Raw genomic sequence first — 7,334 nt, 5'->3', positions numbered from 1 at the left:
CGATGTGTGTGTGTGTTCATGTGTCACAGCACACATGTGGAGATCAGAGGACAGGAGATCAAAGGACAACTTTATGGGATCTGTTCTCTCCTTGTACCTTTAAGCAGGTTCCAGGGATCAAACCCAGGTCATTTGGCTTACACAGAGCCATCCTGTCAGCCCTAACCATCTTCCTGCATGCATTGAAACCTACAGAATGCACAACACCAAGAGAAAGCCCTAATGTGAACTGTGGACTGTGGGTGATGGCAGATGGTGTAAACTCACTGACTGATTGTGTATCATGGTGACAAGTGTATTGATGTGAGAGTTTATGTACACATAGAGTATGTAGAAAGTCTTTGTAGTTTCCACTCTGTTTTTGTTACGAATTTAAAACTAAGAATTAACCCTATCAAAGAAACAAAAATTCTGCAGTGTTGGAGAGGCCATTCCCCTGCAGGGAAATCATTCAGCCTGAAAAGAGGCATATGGTAGAGGTGTCTGGGTGTCTCAGGGCTTCTATTGCTGCAACAAAACAGCATCACCAAATAGCAAGTTGGGGAAGAAAAGGGTTGATTTGGATTTGGCTTACACTTCATCGCTGAAGGAAGTCAGGACAGGAACCCAAACAGGGCAGGATCCTGGAGGCAGGAGCTGATGCAGAGGCCATGGAGGGGTGCTGCTTACTGGCTTGCCTCCAGGGCTTGCTCAGCCTGCTTTCTTATAGAACCCAGGACCAGCAGTCTAGGGATGGCACCACCCACCATGGGCTGGGCCCTTCTCCACTGATCACTAATTGAGAAAATGCCTTACAGCTGGATCTCATGGCGGCATTTCCTCACCTGGGACTTTTTCCTCTGATGACTCTAGCTTGTGTCAAGTTGACACAGAAAACCACCCAGTACACTGGGTAATGAGGGGGGAGGCAGAAAGCCTCAAAGAAATCCTAACATCTAATGCACGTTGGTTATCTAGGGATGGGTTTCCAGGAGGCCAGGTATCCAGGCTTGCTTCCCCTGGCTCAAAGGTTCTCATACTTGGCTTCTTTAGAAAGGTCATGCATTGGAGAGACAGCTCAGCAATTAAGAGCACTTATTGCTCCTCCAGAGGAACTGGGTTTAATCCCCAGCATCCACATAGTGGCTCACAACCATGTAACTCCATTCCCACAGGATCCAACACCATTTTCTGGCTTCTGAGGGCACTGTACGCACATGCTACATAAACATGCATGATGGCAAAGCACCCATACACATAAAATGAAATAATTTTTAAAAAAGTTTTGAAAGAAAGGTCAGAACTCAGCTGGGGACATGGCTCAATAAAGCTCTTGTCACACAAGTGTGGGGACCTAGAGTAAAAGTCACTACATAAAACCAGATGTGGTCGTGTGCGTCTGTAATCCCAATCTTCCTTCAGCAAGATGGGAAGCAGAAACAATAGTCTCCAGATGCTCGCCAGCCAGCTAGCCTGGAGCTGAGTCAAACAGGGTGAAAGCAAGGGCCAACACCCAAGTTGTTCTCTGACCTTCCCATGTGTGGTGTGGCATGTGCATCCCCTCCTTACCCCCCCCCCCTTTTAGAGAGAATTTAAAGGTCAGAATTCCTCTTTGTCACAATGGTTCATTTGCCTGGCTTTGTTGGGACGAAATATGTCCAAACTTTTAATAGAGGGATTTAGTGTCTGCGATCTGGCATTGGGGTGTGTGTGTGTGTGTGTGTGTGTGTGTGTGTGTGTGTGTGTGTGTGTGTGCAAGCACACACTTCAGCCATTGTCTGGAGTTTGCATAAGATTAACACATAGATTGTTGGAGTGGGAGGGTTTGAAGGGCAGGACTGTGGCCTGTGGGTTAGGAACCGTTTCCACACTAACCTCTTAGAAAGCCAGAAGCTTACTCCACGGCAGAATTTGCACAGTTTGGGTGAGAATCTAAAGTGACCTTAAACACAGAGTACAGATGCCATAAGTGGCCTTCAGATGCACCGTGGAGCATCAAGTCCTGTAGACTGTCCTCTGCAGGTGGCACCCTGAAGTCCTTGCTTCTGGTTTTTATACCCCATTTCGTCCCATCTTCATGAGTATTACAACTGACTGATACATTAACTTTTCTTCTTTTCCACTCGGGCTAGGGTCACACATTCGTGTGTGGACATCAGAGGACATCTGAGAAACCTGTTCTCTCCTCTACCATGCGGATCCTGGGACTTACTCCAGTTTTTCAGGCCTGTGGCAAGCACCTTAACCCGCTGCGCCATCTTGCCAGCCCTATACCTATAGATGTAACCAACCGTTTTATTAAATAAGAAACACAGAAATAATGCAAAAGAGAAAGCCGAGAGGTCAGAGCTCAGAGCCAAAATCTCACCCTTCCGCCTGCGGTGTCCCAGCTTCCCGAATCAGGGCTCCTTTTCCTGTCTGTTAGTCTATTTAAAGAGTCAGAACAAGCCACAGCTATCTCACCTCACCAGTTCCTCAGCTGGTCCTGTTTCCTCAGACTGGAAACTTCTGTGTCCTCATCCCAATAGCTCTCAGCTGAACTGTGTTGCTCCAAAGCCTGAAAGCTTAACCAGCCAAATGCTTCTAGTTTCTGGTCCTCACGCCTTATATATCTTTTTGCTTTCTACCACCACTCCCTGGGATTAAAGGCTGGCTTTCTGGGATTAAAGGCGTGTGCCACCACCGCCACACTTTTGCTATGGCTCTAATAGCTCTGACCCCCGGACAACTTTATTTATTAACATACAATCAAAATCACATTTCAGTATAATTAGATTACCACCACACTATACCTGTTCCTTTGACGCCTCTAAGTATTCCCCAGTCATATGGGAAACCTGTCATATGGCATCAGAAAGGTGCCAGGAGGAAATCTCCTTGAGGGATAAGCCACAGCCCAGAAAGTTCTGGTTCTTGTTGGTGTGTCCAGATATGGAGGCTGTAACTGAGACACCCGGGGTAAAAGAAATGCAATCCAGCATCAGCTGAATCTCATCACTTCCATTTTAGAAGGACCAACAGCATGGAAGGATCATCAGAGAGCTCTCTGAGGCTGAGATGGCCGTCAGGAACGTGCTTGCAAGGCAAGCGTGAAGACTGAACTCAAGCCTCAACATCTGTGTGAGTTAGCTTTCTTTTTAGAAAGTCAGGTTTGATGGTGTTTGCCTGCGGAGGTTACAGGCAGGAGGATCCCTGTACTCACTGGTCGGCCAGCCTAACCTAAATGGTGAGTTCCAGGTCTTAGTGAGAGACCATCCTAAGAAAAAACAAGTGGATGCCTCTGAAGGAATAGCACCTGGGTTGTCCTCTGACCTCCATAGACATGCGCACACACAGACATGTGCCTCCCTGCACACATGCACACACACACACACACACACACACACACACACACATGCCTCCCTGCACACATGCACACACACATACACATGCCTCCCTGTACACATGCATACACATATACACATGCATACACACATACACATGCCTCCCTGTACACATACACATGCCTCTATATACACATGCACACACACATACACATGCACAGACATGTGCCTCCCTATACACACATACATACACACATACACATGCCTCCATATACATGTTCACAGACATGTGCCTCCCTATACACATGCACACACACAGATCTTTCCAACCAACCAAACAGCACTAGCTGAACCTTGGTAGGACTCCAGGTGGTTGTATTTCAGAATGTTAAGCAAGTTAAAAGAATTTCCAAAAAGCTCAGCCATACTGATGGTGAAGTTGGTGAGGGTTCCAGGCGGATTCTTTTCCTCTGCAGATTTAAAGACTAAAAAGCAGTCTGGATACTCATTCGAGCTTTATTGAAAGCAGAACCACACACACATGCAAGGCACGGAGAGAGACAGACTCAGCTGGGGATGGTTGAGGTTTGGGGAGAATCCAGACCCAGGAATCCAACTTTGTCTGGCAGAGCCAAAACTTTTATCTATCTTTGAGGGTGAGACGAGATCTCTTCTCCCCTCAGATAAAGGAAAGGAAGCTGGTTGAACCCCACCACAGGAACCTCTTTCGTGGGAGGTTTGAAAGTCCCAATGAATAGTTCTTCCTGGTGAGAAAAAGCCTATGAAGTCTGTCTTGGAGAAGCAGGAAATCAGTCACCTTAAATGTTCTTTCTAGAGGAAAAGTACAACCGCCTACCTAGAGACTCTTTTCCCTGCCTGCCTGCCAGGGATCTGTCTAACTCCCAGGACCTCAGTAATAAGAGCCCTTTTAAAGGTTATATTAGCCAACTACAGCCTCAAGGAGATGATAAAATTGTCAAGTTTTGACCCAACATTTTAAAATCCCATTTTTAGGTAAGGAAAGAAAACTTGATTTTCCTCAACGGTTTAACTAAAGGGCACAGGAGAACGGTATCTATGGGAAGCATTCTGTAAACATTTTTTTTCTCTTTAAACTGGCCGATTTTAACAGGATGCGGCCCATTATTTTTGCAGCAGCCCATTTAACCCGACAGAAAGGATGAGAAGGCAGGTGGCCCCCAACAGAGCATCCCTGCTGGTCTCCAAAAGCCCCTCCCTGCAGGGGAAAGGACTGGGCTGGTGTATGACGTTGTACAGGCTTGCACTGAAAGGGGAATACCAAAGTGAGGCAGGCCAGAGAGGCGGGAAATCATGAAGACTGGGGAGGAAAGAAGTCCCTCTCCTTGGGATCTGCCTGAAGCTGCTTGCCAGCTGAGAGGACTATCATAAAGACAAAAGCACTTCTGAGCTGTGTCTCTGGCTTGTGCCCACCATGACCACTGAGGAAAGGGTGGCACTTAGGGAGCGCATAGCGTGTACAGGTCAAACCCTCTGCTCCCAGCACTCTGCTATTGCTTTATTCCTGATGGCCTAGTTTGGCAACTGCAGTTTCTGTCTTCCATCTGTAGCTGAGGGAAGTTAATCTGCCCAAGGCTATGAAGGTAATCCATGAACTTTCGGAGATTTTAAATTCGTAGAGCAGGATAGGAGCAATCCCAAAGAATGAAAGTGATTAGATTCTGACCCAGACAGGGATGTCACAGTGCTCAGAAAACAATGGAGCAGATTCAAATACCACTGGCTGTTTTCATTCCTTTAACAGTGGTCGTGCAGCCTGTGGTCTGGGCACCTCGGCATTCCCCCAGGAGCAGGTTACAATATAGAATCACAGACCTTCCGACCCAGAATCTATCAGCACAATCGGAGCCCTGCAGGCTCCAGCAGGCTTGAGAAGAGCTGGGTTGGTCTGCTTGCTTCGTAGATGCCGTTCCTGTAGGCTGGTGTGCTGTAGCAATCTTTCTGAAAATCCATCTTGCCTTCATTTAGGAGGCATGGAGGTCCTCGCACTAAGCACTAGGGGAACAAGGAATGCTAAACACACAGGACTGTCTTTTCAAAGGGAGAGATCCATGACCCGTTTTCTGCCCAGAATGCTGGGAGTGGGCGTGGTTAATAGCCTGGTGGCTTTTGTGCCATCTGTGTGGCCAGACCTCCCCTGGACCCTCATCTTGAGCATGTTTTCTCAGTAAATACTATAGAACCAACCTTTATGGAAGATGTCACTTTACAAAGAGTTTCGAAGTAGTTAGTCATGCCTTAGGTTTCGTTGTGCACATGGGATTGAGTTCATTATCACCAGGAAACTGTGCTTAAATGTGCCTAAACTACTCAAGGTGAGACTTTCAAAGGTTAAACCAACCCTGGCCACTGAGTCATGTGAAACTGCACTGCCTTCTTGCTGCTCTCGGATGGACACCCTGCTGGATGTGGTGTTTGTAGAGACCCCCAGACCTTCAAAGAAACTGAACTTCTACCAGACTTTACAGCCAAGTTAATAATATGCCTTGAGATGATTTCAGATTATCTATTCAGTGCTATCCTACTGTGTGCTCGGCCTGTTAAGAGTGCCCTCTTTTTATGTAACCAACCTTACTATGACTTATACCTCCATGTAATCGGCTTTAATCTAAGTGCATAGCTTTTAATTAAAAATTATGGATTTTTCCATGCCCTGGGTCCAGAATAATGTACATGTGTAGGTGCAGGTGTGGGTTGTGGGAATCATTTTCTGAAAGCAGCTGAGTTGAAAGCAACCTCTAACAACAAATATCCTATACATGTTGGAAGAAACATCAGCATGTGTGTGGTGAGGGGTGCTATTCTGGGTCAGTTGGGGGTCAGTAAAGTCAGTTTTTTCATTGTGAAACTCTGTAAAGATTTCTGTAGAAAAGTATTTTCATTTCTTTCTCATACCATGTTTTCTGTGCTGATGAATAAATACAGAGCTAAGCCCTTTATTGGGGACAGACAGGCAACAGGAACAGACACAGAACACACAACAGGCCACAGACCCAAAACTATAGATAGAAGATAAGGGAAAGAAGTGGAGAATTCAAATTTGGACTCCATCTTGGTTGATACTATTCTTTTTATTCATTCTTTAATGTAACATTGAGAGGAGCTTCCCTGTTCTTCATATGGTAAGTAATTTCTTTGTGTGTGTATATGCGGAGATTTGTATGTGTGTAGGTACACGTGTTCACATGTATGTGTATGGAGTCCAGAGGACAACCTCAGGTATTGTTCATCTTGCTTTTGGAACCTGGAGCTTGCCAACAGGCTAGCTGGGTCCCCAGTGAGCCCCGGAATGCACCGGTCTCTGCCTCCCCAGGACTGGTATTATGAATGTACCACCATGGCTGGCTGTGTTTGATGTGGGTTCTAGTGATCAAGCACAGGTTGTCATGGTTACATAGCAAGCACTTTACCACTGAACTACTGAGGCCCCCAGGCCTTCCACCCTACGGTGCATCTGTCCCCAGGCACAGGCATCATCCACAATTTTTTCCTTTTCTCTCTTTGTTTTCTAAAATTTCTTTTTGGAAACAGGGTCTCTCACAGGCCTGGATATCTCCTAGTGGAGTAGGCTGTTTGGTCAGTGAGCCCTGAGGATGCATCTGTCTGTCTCCTCGGTGCTAACAAGTGTGTACCTCCACACCTGGGAATCAAACTCTGGCCCTTGTGGTGCAAGGCACTTCACTGAGTCATCTTCCCAGTCTCCCCACCACCAACTCCAGCAGTAACTCCTGATACCTTCCATTTGCTTTTCTTGCTTAATCTTTGTTCACAGTGATTATCACCACTTGAAACTCCAGATTTCTTTCTCTCTTCCACCTACACTACCGGAACCTCCATCAAGGCTGAGACTGTGTGTCTCGGCGCCTAAGACTGCTGTGGATATGTTCTATATGCTATGAATATGCTGCTCTGACTGGTTGATAAATAAAATGCTGATTGGCCAGTAGCCAGGCAGGAAGTATAGGTGGGACAAACAGAAAGGAGAATTCTGGT

Source organism: Peromyscus maniculatus, chromosome 19 (assembly GCF_049852395.1).
Source record: "Peromyscus maniculatus bairdii isolate BWxNUB_F1_BW_parent chromosome 19, HU_Pman_BW_mat_3.1, whole genome shotgun sequence".
Lineage (NCBI taxonomy): Eukaryota > Metazoa > Chordata > Mammalia > Rodentia > Cricetidae > Peromyscus > Peromyscus maniculatus.
This window is presented reverse-complemented; position numbering follows the sequence as displayed.